We start from the raw sequence: 14,963 nt of genomic DNA on the forward strand, positions 1-14,963 counted from the left end.
CACTTAACTATTTTAAAAGCATTTTTCATCACATGACTAGAATTCAAAGAGGTCAGATGTCATTTAACACTCTTATGTGTGCATTTTTATCAGAGAGAATTTCAAATAAAGACACAAAACAGTAGAAAAACCTATAAATACTTTACATGCTTAATATTAAGGAATGCAAAAGTTGTTTAAAATACTTGACTCTGAAGTAATTTCTGTCTAAACTAATATGGCTTTTTTAGTAGTCATTGTATAACAGAGTACCCTGCTTTCAAGGAAAGTGGGGAAAAATAAGTAGCAAGAGAAAATTAAAGTAGTCTTTTGCATGAATCTTTCTTTGGACCTGTATGGATTATAAAAAAGCAGTCTGATTTTTCTTCACACTTCTTTATTTCTTGTCAGTAATTGCAAATAGCTCACATTTCTTTGATGTGTCATTGATTATGTTTGAATTCATGAAAGTCCAGGCCACAAGACTTCATTTTTTCCATTGACTGAGGAAATTTCTAGAATCAAACTTCTACTTCACTCCAACACTGTTCTATCAAGAGAACCGTAATAAATCTTGAGCTTTATGCTCTACCTACAAAGAGGATACTAGCTAATAAAAATAGCTAGTGTCATTAAGCACAAATGGTAATACATCACCAATTCCTAATCTAAGTGAAATGGTAAAACAGGTTGATATCTTTATTTTTTAAAAAATAACATTTTGATAGTCTCATCTTTATATGAATAGTGGCTTGTAGCAATGAGACACTTTGAACTTTATTTTATGGCTACTTTCTATATCAGTGGGGAAAAAGCATCTTGTGATTTAATATTCTATAAGCCACTGTTCAGATATAACCATTCCACTTCCAACCAGCTAAAGATAGATAGGCAATTCTATAATCTTTGAATATTTAAGGTTTTTCCCCTTAAATGTTACTTGAGCAAGGACTGGGTTAACTTTTCTTACTTCACAGCTGTTTTTTAAAAGTGGCAAATGAAGAAAACAGAATATTAAGAAATCAAAACCTCTAAAACTGGTAGTATATTCTTGCATTTGAAGCAACCTCTATTTCTTGATGCCCAGTGTGACCAAACTGTCAAAGCAATATTTGTTTGTTCACTCCAGTCTCCCCATGCAGCCGGTGAACTGCAATGCACAACAGGGAGATTTCTGACCTGTTGTTATATAAGCTTTGACCCAAATATACTGTTCTGCTCCATAAACATACTTCTCAGGTGTACTACAAAAATTTAAAACCAGTCTTCAGACAGCCTTTACATGCTCTTTGCATAATGATTTTTGAATACTAGAATAAAGCATACAATCAACTGGGTTTTGGCATAATAGTTGAACATGGGTATCTTCAACTGCCATCATACTATGGTAATTGCAGTTATTCACTATTCATAGGGTTGATTCTTAAGTGTTACCTTTTTCTCCAGGCTATTCCTCATTTTCAAAAGCTGCTCCACCCAGAGACAAATCTAATTTGACCAAACATGTTGGAATATTTTGAATTCTTTGGTGACATCTTTTAGGTCAGTTTCTTCTTTTATGTTGGACAATGATCAGTGCCTTTTAATTGAGTAGTAAAAGTAAGGTATCTTTGGTCCTTGATCATTATGGTGCACCTTAGTCAAAGGACGTTTGCAAAATTCTGCAGACTTTTATATAGATAAAAATAAGTAATTTTTCACTGAAGTGAGATGACCAAGAACAACAACTAATATATATCCCTCTGAAAAGGCTAGACATCTGGGAATTAAAGGATTTATGAGACCAAATTAACTTTAGCAACTGAATCTGGAAGACTGGACATCATTATAGATAACATTGAAAAAAACTTTGCTCAAATGCAGCTCTGTTAAAAGACTATAAAGTGAGATCTCCAGAATGCATTTTATTTGCCTCAGTATCGCAGTTAAGTACACAATACCTTGATCAAGGATATGACTTCACCTGTCAGACTTAGTGCATTGAAAGTATTGCATCATCTTTAACTTAGAAAAAAAAGCCCAAAATAAAAAGGAAGACGGTAATAAATAGATCAACAAAGAAAGATTGTTCATGAGCTTTGATTCTTCCATGAAATAGTTATGAATATTTAACGTCATTCTTCAAGGTTCTTTCTTCACCAGAGAGAGAAGAATGAGAATCTGAGCAAAGTCATCTCTGCATATAGGATTGCAGAACTGCATGACTTCTTTGAAATTGTTATCACTGAGTTATTCCAAAACATGCTACTAGAAAAGGAGTTAATTCTGGGCTTAAAGGTAAGGTAAACATTTTATGGTAGGCTTAGGCAATTGCCCAGTTCAAACACACAGATGTAAGGTTGCTGTGAATACAGTATGCAAAACCTGTGATTACAATTTAAGGCATCTGGTGGTTCTGGTTGCCAGATTTTTATACCCCTTGTCACTGTACTTGTAACCTTGGAAAGCAGTTTTGTTTGGACACACAGATCGGCATTTTCATAATTTATTTGAATATCTGTAATTATAAGCATATCTCCAAGTATCTGATCTCTTGAAAATAATTTCTCATTTATGTGGGGATTTCTAAATCACTGAAGTATTCTCTTGACTCCAGTTTTGTCTTCACATCTGTTTTTTAAATTAAAAAATATTAAATATATAATTTAGGGAATATGGTATCTGTGCTTACTTGAAAGAATGAAATGTGAATACCAGAAGGAATTTAAGATTTAAAGACAGTTTTAATATCTGACTCATTTATTCTAATTTGGAGCAACATGAAGCATCAAAATTATAATGACCTATTAAGTGGCTTTGGAACTTCTTGTGGTTTTTTTCCCTAAAAGTCCTATAAAGCATGATTACATAAAACCCTTCTGGTTTTTCCTTCATAATCACTAATCCTCTACCACTTTTGTATGTTCTCTGCATGTACACATCATAAAATCTCTTTTTCTGACCCGAACCAAGATATGCACTGATCTCTCTCTGCTTATTTCCCTTCTCTCTTCATCATACAATGCAAAACTGTAGAAAGTAGCACTTTTTACAACTACAACATCCTAACTTTTTCTTAGTGGCAGGTACTTACTTTTATCTTTCTTCACAAAGGAGTAAAACAATGACTTCCATTCAAAATGCCCCATCTCCCACTGACCTTAGTGACAAGCTGAACATGTTCCCACTGCATACCCCCAGCAAGCAAGGCCCTTGGGTTTTGCTGACAGGGTGGTGGAAGAACTTTTTTAACATGGGCTCCAGTTCCCACAGCCACAGCTGAGCTATGCTGACAACACTGAGGATTAGCAGCCATTTTTGCAGGACTGCAGTTCTTTGTGGCACATTTCTTTGTAGAAACTATTCATCAGCTCCTGCCAAGGAGCCTCCTTTCTTTGTAAGCAGTAGCACACTCAGAGTTTCTGAAGAGGGAAGAATAGCTTGGGTAAAAAAGAAGTTTAAAAGAGGAAAGGACATGGGAATGAATGCCTCCGTCCCCATCCATCAGTGAGGAGGTTTGGTAGATGTCAATATTTTGCTCAAATCGGGAAGGTGAAACAGGGATTATTTGCCAGATTTCTCCCTTGCCATGGCACTAGCTATGGTTTAATCTCTTTTTGTTTTAAATAATATTTGAATATTATAATAATTGTGTTAACCATTATTACGTTATTGTTATTGAACAAAATAAATGTTAAAACCTAATAGCTGACTCTTAGTGATGCATCTTTCAGAAATTTTGCTTTTGAGGGAGTAAGTCAATCAATGAATCCTATCTTAAAGATAATACAAGGGAGAGGGAATATTTGAAAGAGGACTAGTTAATTGATAGCGTTTCAGTGAGTCTTCTTGGGATTTTTTTTATTAAACATTCTATCTTTTGTGTAAGAATTTGGCTGGCATGTATTCTTGAACAAAGTATAAAAATGAAAGCACAGATGGGAAAAAAACATGTCACAAAATATGTTTAAATTGCAAAAACAGCTGAGAAAATTGAAATACTTTCACAGTTAAGATTTGTTACAAAGTTATAGTGATGCATTTTTAGAGAGAAAATATTCTCTAAGGTCACCACTTTGGAGCTGCATCATGCTTTATTACTTCAAATCATATAAAATCATAAAATTTGGCGAAAATACTCCAGCTAAATTACCAAGAAAACAAGGACAGGTCAATAATACTGCAGCACATTCCAACATATTGTTTTTATAGCCAAGGCTTTTTTTTTTAAACAAGCTTTAAATTGGCAAGAAAGGAAAGACAACATGTAGAGTATGCACTAAAAGAAGTATGTTTTCTAACCTTTGGCAGAGAGGCTATTAATCCATTATGAAGGGTTATCAATACTCAATCAAATGAAAAACCATCCTCATTGTATAGTTTGTGTCCATACTATAGAGTTTTTCAAAGAATCAGCAACTTACTTGTGCATTTTTTAGACATTTGACTTACCATTTTTTCCTTTTTAAGTTATGAATGATGTCTTGCATTTGTTCTTTGCTGCCAAATGTTTAATCCTTACTAATTAAACAGTCATGTTCCTGGCAGCATTTATGCTCCATGAATATATCCATCCCTCCTTTGCCAAACGCTACCCCATATAAATAGTACAAATAGTACTGGATGCTTGTTCTATTTTATAGAATTTGTCAGTTATTGGAGCAGGCTTTCCAGATAAAGTTTGGTGATTTTCTTAAAGTTTATAGTCTGATTCTGTCAACTCTAACATTTATTTTAAGCAAGAGGTAATGTTAATCATGAGTTTCTACACAGCGCTATGTCCTGTGTGAACAGGTTGTGTTACAACACATATTGCATTTTTAGTCATCTAATGTCAATACAGAAAAAACTGCAGGGCCAATGACACATATGTAGTGATTTTCCTCTAACTTTTGTTTTGGATTTATAAAAGTAGAATAGGTCCAGTAGAAAACCCAGCAACAAAAAATACATTTACCGCTAGGCACCTTTTAAATATGCATTGAAGCTACAGAGTTTGGCATATTGTAGAAGCCTGGGCAGCAAGGAGTTAATGTGTTGTTATGCCTCAAATGCTGATGGCTATTCAGGTGGGCAACTAAGAATTGGATGTGCTTAGAAAGAGGGGCTGTTGGAAAATAGGACAGCACCTTTCTGAACTTCCCACTTCTGGTCTATAGTGATATAAAGGACAGCAGATAGGAAGAAATGGGGTCAAGAACTAGGCATGAACTGTCAGCTGAGGGTCAATCCAGTAGAGGGGGATCAAGACCATCAAAAGACCCTTAAAGACAATCAACACATTTCCAGAATGGTCCAGAATAATGGACTGCACCTGCTTACTTATTTACATGCAGAGTGAGAAACCTAATCCTAGGGGAGGGAAATTTACCTATAAAACAGTACTCCTATTTGTAGGGGTGGCACCACCAGGACTTTGGACACCCTACTGTCTGGATCAGTGCTGGACCCAGAACTGGTGATCCCCTTTCCATTCCTATCTCATTTCTCTTTATAGGGACAAGCATATTTCCATGCCAAGTGTGTAGTCTGTTAATAAAACTTTGCGAGCGTTTTTCTTTTGGACCCCTTTGGCTTTTGCCACTCTTCTTTGACCAAAGGCATTGAGGAATTTTGGATGCTGCCTTCCAAAAAGGAGTGACACGTTACACATATATTAAGCTGTCAAAAACTTTGACTTATAGTTCTCACATCCCTAATAAAAATGTCATGTGCTTTATTTAGAACTTACCTTTGCAAATTTAAACCACTTGAGTTTAATCAGCTCTTCCAATACCTGTGGTCATCAGCCTGGTGCTTTATTCACCAAGATGTTCGTTATACACACAAAAGCAAGCAAGATGGAAAACGTACTTAAGCATCCATAATCAGATTTTCTTAGTTTTAGTAACAGGGCAAAATAAGAAGGCTGCTGAGTCTCATTAGTTCCTTTGGGAATACTTTTTCAGAGTATAGATGTGACCTTCCTGCTTCTCGTATTCCAGATATCTTGAGGTATCTTTAACCTAGTAATGCTTAGTCTTAGTTGCCATGCCCTTTTTTAGAGGGGCACTGTTCTTTGGATTGTGGCCACATCTGATTTCTTCATGAGTCATCTGAAGTAGAATTTAGCCCATAATTTGGACTTTTTTTTTTTATGCTGTGCCAGTGTGCGGTTTTGTGATTGCAAAAGGTTATCCTTATATGCCACAAAATCCTTAAATTTCTGATTCACAGATACATTTTTTATATAAAGGCAAAAATATAGTTTTTTTCAAAGACTATTTTAACAGACTTAATTTTCACTTAAAATACTAAATATTTAAATTGCTTATTTGTAGTATAATTGAAGTCTGTACATTAGGAGGGTTTTCTTGGTATGAGCCACCTTGGATCCTACTGGATATGGATAACAGTGAAATGTAATGTACTTTTTAAAAAAGAAGGAAACACTGCCTCAATTTCATCACAGCAGTTCTTGTAGGCAATATGTAATATTTTGCTGACATATATATGCTACACATGCTTCTTAATATGCATGTAACCATATTGACAGGCACTCCATATGTGCTTGTGTTTGTCTTTCCACATCTCATTAATCCATTGGTGTTATGAAGGCAAAATGCTGTCAAAATTTCAATTTTGCAGACAGTTTTGTTCTCTTTAAAATAGCTTTTCATACTTATTTTCAGTCTGTCGCTGTTGCTACTGCTTCAAGTCAGAATGGAAATAGAAGAATCACTACCCTTTCCAAGAGTCATTTATCTTGACAGACCTAAGGGAGCACATTTTTAAGGGCATTGCATCAATCCCCATCAATCAGACCTTAAGCTATTTTAAAGCAACTTTTAATAAAATAATTTATTTCCCCATGTTTTCTGGAAGTAAGTTATCAATTTTAGGAGCTTGTAAGTTTTGGGAAAAATTAGTACACTGCAGAAATAAAATGCAATCATATCTGAAAAAGAGAAATTTAAATTTTCTTCTTTTTTTTTTTTTCCTAGAGCAGGAATTCCCAATGGTCTATGAGTTGTTTCTCAAGGGAGGGAAAAAAATCTTTTGGGAATGTATATGGGAATGCTTGAGATGTCTCTATGCCCCATCAAACATATCTGCCTGTCCAGACCTCCAGCTAAGATTTTTCTCTTATCTCATTTAACTGTCAGCAAACAAAAGGTGAAAGTAACATAATAAATGAATATTATCTGGAAGTGAACTGTGATTTACTGGAAAATATTCAAGCTAAAATTGTGTAATAAAATACTAAAGGTTTAAATGCTAACTCTTAAAATAGTAAATACAGACTTTAAAGTAAATGATATGCAGATGGTTCTGGTAGGGACACTTGTGCACTAAATGAAACCTTAACCAGCTTATTGTCCTGCCTGATTACACTACATTTAGAGCAAACTGTTACACTTTTATAATTTACACTTGCTAGCAGAAGAAAAATATTCCCCCTCCTCCTTTACTGGCAAAACTCTACTTAAATAAAAACTAAATTTTCATTAATGTAACATGAAACAAAATGTATGAAATGTCTTCATTTTCTGTACAAATATTTATAAAGAATGACGTTCAATCTGTGTTCTTGAATGGAAGTATTTTGTATCTAATTCTAAAAGCTATTACAGCATGATTATACTTTCTACTGTATGTTTTGAATTAACTATGAATGTTACAATCCAAGTGATGATGTAGAAAAGGCAAAGGAGCACATAGGGAAAAGGAATAACTTTGATAGCTGAAACACCCCCAAAGGCTGTCATAGAGTTGAGCTCCTACCATTCCAGACACTGAGCTTATTTTGTACATGTAATACTACACTACTGCTTTCCTACCTACATATGTGTTTTGTCATTTGGAGGCTGACATGGGTTCTTTGTACTATATATGGTGCACATACTTTGTATGGTGCATTTCTGGGGAGTTGTACAGTAAATTGCAAATGAAAAATATTCTTTTCAAAAAAACCACTGTTAATAGAAACTAAATAATCAACTTGACAAACCGCTTAGCAGTGTGAATTTCTATGTAGGTAGGTAAATAATATTAAAAAACCAAAATTTAACCACAGTATCTTCAAAATTGAAATCAATTCTTTGGTGTTTACCCATACTCGTTAAGAGTTAAGGCTATTCATTAAGGCAATAATTTAAGATTCTGAATCACCATTTTTCTGGATCATAGCTAAGTGGTATTTCTCTTAAAAATCAGGGAAGGAATTCATAAAGTTCCCATTAGTCTAAAAATAAAGAATAAATAAATAAATAGTGTGAGTCATGAATGGCATTTTGCCGAAGTTCAGTAGCACTGAAGCAAGGAAGACAAGAAGCCTGTGATGCTTCAGCCATTCACTGAAATGCATATAAATATTTTTTCATTATATGCAACAAACCACCAATACTCAAAATTAGGATTCTGTATTTATAAACAGTGTAAGAAATACTGCTAATCAATATTTAAATTTTAAATACTTGGTTATGGCATTGAGCTATAATTTCACAAATTGAATATTCACATTTGAAAGTTTCACAAATTGAAACTTTTTGGAGACAAGCCTACATGTTTTCAATCAGATGTGGACTTGCATGCTACCATCAGGGAATCAGGACATTACCAGACCACTGTAAGGACAAGATTCTGCCCTACAAAAATGACATCTGAATAAACACTTGCTATCCCAGATCTTATTTCTCATAATCCTTTCTCATTTGTGTATTTTTTTCCATTCCACTGAGTAATAGGAAACTGAAATAAACTTACTATCAGATATGCTGGTGACATTTTTCATGAAAAACATTGTCTATGTAGCCTCATAAACTTTACAAAATATTTAGCAAAAGTATCGGTCACAGTTAAGGCCATTTATCTTTTTTATCTCAACTTACAATATCAAGTGTTTTTTTTAATGAGCTCCTCTTTCAACAGGACAGTCTATTTTAGAGAATAGCTCATGATATGGTAAAGCAAATCACAGTTCAAGTTTTTGACGAATATGAAGCAAATTCCACTTTTCAGAACATGTTACTGGGGAAGTGAGAAAGAGCTAGGCATTTGCAGTTCATTCTCAGCATCGCTTTCTAGGGAAGCAGTCATCTTGCATTCCATTTCCAACCAGAAGGAAGAATGATTTGGAGTTCAAGGATCAAACTAGTTAGGAAGCTATGGTACACAATTAGTCCCTTTTGTAAGCTATAAAACTGGGTGTCTCCGGTTTCAAAGCCGTGTTCACAGAGCATCTTTCAGCATGACAAAAATTAGATTCTTTTTTAAGTTCACAGGTTAAGGAAACTGAAAGCATTTTTAGTAGTTCTTAAGCTTTGCAATATCCTGGCATCTAATTATAGTTTATTGAGCTTTAATGAGATCTTTTTCTTGTAGAAGAAGCCTCAATGATGCTACCAAGTGACAACCAGTCATTTTTGCTGAAGGCCTGACAAATTTTGAATGCTCAAGACTTTGGGAAAGCACATGTCAGCTGCTGATTTCGGTTTTGAGAGACTGAAATTTTTTACTAAGAACCATTTGATTGATTTTGGAGGGGAGAAGAGAAAGTAATTTGTGCTCAAGAACTGTAGCTCTTTTTTTAAGATGTGCTGCATCTTTTCTCACTACTATTTTGACTGATGGACTGGGGAGGTGGAGTGTCTGGAGAACTGCTACATTTACATCATCAGCTTGAAAATTCCTCAATTGCTGGACCAAACCTGTCCGCGAACTTCCCAAAGGCTTCCAAAACACTGGGCAGGGGAAGCAGGACCTGAAAACCAAACTAGCCTTAAATGACTACAGACAGCACTAAAGGCTGCCTTAAAAAAGAGAAGCTTAGGTGGCCATTTCTGTTTAGTTAAAAAAATTAACATCCTTATATGTTCTAGTCAAATACCACTTAGTTCTTTCTCTGTACTATTCCATTAGCCCAGTTAAGAGTCTTTAGTGCAAAAGCTTCTGAGGAATTCCATGCTTGAAAGATAAACTAGGAAGCTACTGTGTTAAAAATGGACAAACACAAATATTTGGAAGCAAGATTAGAACATATAGGCAGCATACTGTAAAAACAAAATGCAGTGTGTGATGCAGGAAAAGAAAATTAAAATATGAAATCCTGATTAAAAATACTTTTTTTTTCTGTCTCAATAGCTGGAATTATCCATCTAAAAGCAGACAGTTTAGGTTTTTGGAACAGAAACATGAAGACAGGTCTTTCCATCCATTGCTTCCAAAATGTCTTCTTTGTCTCTGGTACCCCCTGAGCACTCAGGTGGTGGTGGAAAGTCTTGAGCTGAATTCCAGTCAGTGGTCCTGAAAGCTTGACACCAGGCAGCTGCCAGTATGTGCCCTTCTAGAAAGACCAGAAGCCAGATCCTCTCAAAACAAATTATGCTATTGGCATTAACCATAAGAGAAGAGGAGAAAGTCTCAGAAAAAATGTCTGAGAACCAAAGCTATACATTATAGGATGAGTATTTTATGAGAGGACATTGTTTCCTGTCTGTCAGGATCAGACAAGAAGGGCCACTGAAGAGGGAGACTTTCAAATATGCTTTCCAGAGACTCTCTCGGATGTAAAACTCTGCTGTCAAGATGAGTAAGCACATTAGCAGTGGAGAAAGTACAATGACATTGATACGATGTGCACCTAGCCAGAAAAGAAAGCTATTTGTCTTGGATTTGTGAGTTGCAAACATCATAAATTTCAGTAAAGCCGAATGCAAGGTCCTGAACCTGGGTCCAGGAAATCCCAAGCATAAGCACAGGCTGGGCAGTGAAGGGATTGTTGGTAGCCCTGCCAAGAAGGACTTGGAGGTGCTGGTGGATGAGAGGCTGAACGTGCCCCAGCAGTGTGTGCTCACAGCCCAGAAAGCAAATTGTATCCTGGGCTGTATCCAAAGCAGTGTGGGCAGCAGGGCAAGGGAGGGGATTCTGCCTCTGCTCTGCTCTGCTCTGGTGGGACCCCAGCTGGACTAGTGCTGCATCCAGCTCTGGGTCCCACAGCATTAGAAGGGATTTGAATAGGTCCAGAGGAAGGCCACAAAAATGATCCCATGGTTGAAGCACCTCCTCTATGAAGACAGGTTGAGAGAGTTGGGATTTTTCAGTCTAGAGAAGAGAAGGTTTTCAGAGACCATAGAGCAGATTTCCAGTACCTAAATGGGGCTTACAAGAAAGCTGGAGAGGGACTTTTTCACAGAGGCATGTAGTGACAGGACAAGAGGGAATGGCTGTAAATTGGAGGAGGGTAGGTTTAAGTTAGATATTAGGAAGAAATTCTTTACAGTGAGGGTGGTGAGGCACTGGCACAGGTTGCCCAGAGAAGTTGTGGACACCCCATCCCTGGAAGTGTTCTACCCCAGACTGCATGGAGCTCTGAGTAACCTGGTCTAGCAGAAGGTGTTCCTGCCTACACCACAGTAGTTGAAACCAGGTAACCTTATAGGTCCCTTCCAACCTAAAGCATTTTGTGAATTATCAGGAAAGTATAGGTCCTTTCCAACCTAAAGTATTCTGTGAATACTCAGCAAAGTATGCACAGAAGGTTAAAAACAAATTTAGCTAGAAGGACAAAAGAATCCAGAACTGAGAATTCTGAATGAGAAAGAATGTAGAGGAAAGGGACAGCCAGGAAGCTGCATAACTTTAATAGAAGAAAAGAAATAAAGAAAATTAATCTGTGTGAGAAGAATTTTAAAAGTGGATGTGGATAGGAATAGGGATAGGAATTCTTAATGACGGTAAGCTACAAAAGGGGACTGGAAGGCTGATGTTGAGGGAATGAATTCTCTGGTTTGTTTGAAGTTTAAAAAACATTATGAAGTTGGAAGAAAATTCACTGAGGAAAATGATGAGTGCAAAGGACTTGACTGGATGAGACTCTTGGGAGATGTTACTCCCACATGGACTAGAGAGGGACAAGAAAAAGAAAATGTTTATTTCCTTGTGATGAAAATTATTACTCTTTTTTCCAGTACTCTATTCCAGTAGCATCCTTACTTAGTTAGAGGTAGTTCACATGAATTAAGCCTCAAAGCTTAATCTGATGTACTTAAATCTGATATATTAGACTATTATATTATCAACTTCAAATACTTTTTCAGTATTGTTTTATTAATACTTACTTAGTGAAACTAAGTATTTTTAGTTTCACTAAGAAGTCAGTGGGAACTTGTTTGGAGCAGAGCGAGGATTTTGTGCACTGTCCTCAGAGCCTTTTTAAAATAATAAAGTTTACCATAACAATGAAGCTGAACTCAAGACATGGCTAAGTTTTTTCTAGATTCAAGTCAAATAAACTTACATGTCAGAGGAAAAATATAGGGTATTTTTAACTATATATTTAAACTTTCTTGCCTAGCTGGTAAACTGTAGTTGACAGAATCCTTGCTTGTATGTGCTAAGATTTCAACAGGGTCAGATTGTTTATATTTGTTGCAGTTTATACTCTTTCTAAGGGCTAGGTTATTAATCTAGGGTTACTTTCTAGTTATTTGAACTTTGTTTCATCATGTCAGAGTAGTTTCCAAAAAACATTCCCAGTAAGGCTCCAGTAGCAGTTACAATAGGATTTTTAAATTTACTATTAATTTATAGGCAAGCATTATATCTGACAGAAAATCTGGCATCAGGATGACAGTTTAACATAAGTGAAAACACAGGGATAGTTAATACGGTCAAAGTTCAGGCCTCATGCTAGGAAGCTTAGGGGGTTTTTTAGGTTGATTCCTTAGAGGCAGTAAAACACAAGATTTTTGTATTTTTTACGTATTAATTTAATCTGTCTTTTGCCTACTTTATCAGTTTTTTTAAGTTGTACTAAGAAACTAGAAACTAGTATTTCATTTGAATAGTTAAATTACCCTGTTTATAAAAAATTGTTCTGAAAAGAAAAAAACTAAGAAAATTTTTTCATTAGGTCTTCACTGGGGAATTTTCTTGAGTGAGAAAACTGTTTGACTGGATAGAGTATCTGTTAATGCAAACTGTAGTATGGCAAGTGTGTTTTCCATTACTACAAGTATTTTAGTCTTGATATGCAGCTTTCTTGTGTTTGAATGTTAAGATTTTGAGCAGCTGAGTTTGTCAGTTGACAACTGACAACCTGAAAAAATGAGGCTATTGCTTCTTGACCGAATGGCATATTCTCCTTAAGGTGCTGGTTTATCTTTCATTCTGAAACTGTGGGTTTGAACTAGTACCTTGCAGGTAGTTACACCTTATAAATGGAAAATGAGGAAAATTGTTGTGTAGAACATAATGTAATACATGGGAAAAGACCTAAAGCAGATATATAAAGTGTCATAACATGATGTCTATAAGTTCTGTCAAGGAAGACAAAACTAAAATGATTTCTAGGTACTAGGCATCAAAATGAAACCTCTCAGCGTACCCAGGTAGCTCCATGTAAGTCTGTACATCAGGTCACATGAAGAGCAGCAGCCCTGCAGCACACAGATGTCACATCACAGGTGGGGGAGCTGCTATGGGGGCTATGGCTATTGCCCAGGAAATGTCCTTTCCACTTAGCTGGGTGTCTCCCCATTCCCACACCCTGACAGAATGGAACAAAGAGGCTTTTCCTTCCAGGATCACGCACATCAGGTGCAGGCCTGAACCAAAAAGCAAGCATAGCGATGAAGCTGATACCGTGAGTGCAGGAGGTGAATGACTCTTAGTGCCTGCAGCATGAGAATGAACAGGTCTGCAGAGCTGATGTGTGGACAGGGCTTAACACACTGCTCAGTCGTTTTTATACTAGAGATTTTCAGAAGATCCTACTATTTTTAAATGGATACAATTATTTTCTCCAAAGATGAGAACTTTTAGGTTTTCTCCCTGTCAAAAAGTTACTTTTAATGGACTGATAAAGATCAAACATTTGCTCAGTGTGTTTTCCTGTAGTTTTGATAAACAGTTTATTCAAAAAACATACTAAAACTTTGCTTCTGAAGTACACAAATTATGGCAGTTGTGCGATTATGCTGTACCACACTAGAATGCTCTAATACAATAGTTTTGATTTTATACTGAACTATTCTGGTCCTTATCAGTGATTTAGTACAGATTTTGAAGTGCACATAGCTACTTTCAGTCTCTTATTATTTATATTCCTAAAAGGTATTACACAGTCTAATACTTGAATGCCTATTAGAAGAATTTCATCTGCTAATATTGAGAGAGCAGTAATGAATCAAGCAAGTCTTTTTTTTTCCCCTTTCTGGAAATAATAAGGTCTCAGTTGTGTCACCACAGCACACTGATTTTAATACCTGCGCAAAATCGATGATACAAATTTGATATGTTGTTCCTTAGAGGGTAAAGGAGCTCTATATAGTTGTGGTTTTTATTTTAAAGCTCTATCATGATGCTTGAGACCTGAATACAAGTACAAAAACTAAAAAATATTTTTTTCTCTACATTATTAAAGGGATTTGAGCAAAGCTATGACATTTCATGCTGTGTGGTTTTAACAAGAGATCTCCAGAGACAGCTGAATTGGAAAAAAAGTTGCTGTCATCTAAGAATTCTGAAGTATTTGCTCATCTAGAAAGGAAAATGTTTCCTTACAGCTTCTGTGAATAGTGAATTCTGTGAAGAATATTAGATTCCCATGCATACTTTTATTAACAGAGAGAGAAGTTAACAGAAAGAGGGTTGCATATTCTATCAGCCTTCTCTTTTTAGTAGTAAGACCTTTTTATGACCTTAGTAGACTCCTGGAAGATTGTTAGCTAAACTGATAAAGCTTCATATGGGCAGTATAAAGAAAGTAGAAAAGTTCCTGTAGCTTCCTGCTCTCTCTTCAGATTAAGCCATAATGGGCTGGAAGTTAGAAAGAGAATAGATAGATATCATTTAATCATACAAGTTACAGGATACATTTGCTGAGCTGTATAAACAACTTCTTAATTTTAGGGTTAACCTGTTCCACAAACAGATAAAAATGAACAGGATTTTCAGTAATTACTTGGAACACACTAAGAATTTATTTTTAAAAAGCTTTTAAGGAGTAGCAATGTCTTTTTCGA

The 14,963-nt window shown here is 35.8% G+C and overlaps 2 protein-coding genes across 5 annotated transcripts in view; one reads left to right on the plus strand and one right to left on the minus strand.

The window, feature by feature from the left end:
* MCPH1 (microcephalin 1) overlaps positions 1-14,963 on the plus strand; it is a 125,433-nt gene that overhangs the window by 68,168 nt on the left and 42,302 nt on the right. The gene's annotated exons all lie outside the window — the stretch shown is intronic.
* The window catches only part of ANGPT2 (angiopoietin 2), a 41,922-nt gene that overhangs the window by 19,738 nt on the left and 7,221 nt on the right, over positions 1-14,963 (minus strand). The window lies entirely within an intron of this gene.

The sequence above is a fragment of the Anomalospiza imberbis genome, chromosome 3 (genome assembly GCF_031753505.1).
Source record: "Anomalospiza imberbis isolate Cuckoo-Finch-1a 21T00152 chromosome 3, ASM3175350v1, whole genome shotgun sequence".
NCBI classification, from domain to species: Eukaryota; Metazoa; Chordata; class Aves; order Passeriformes; family Viduidae; genus Anomalospiza; species Anomalospiza imberbis.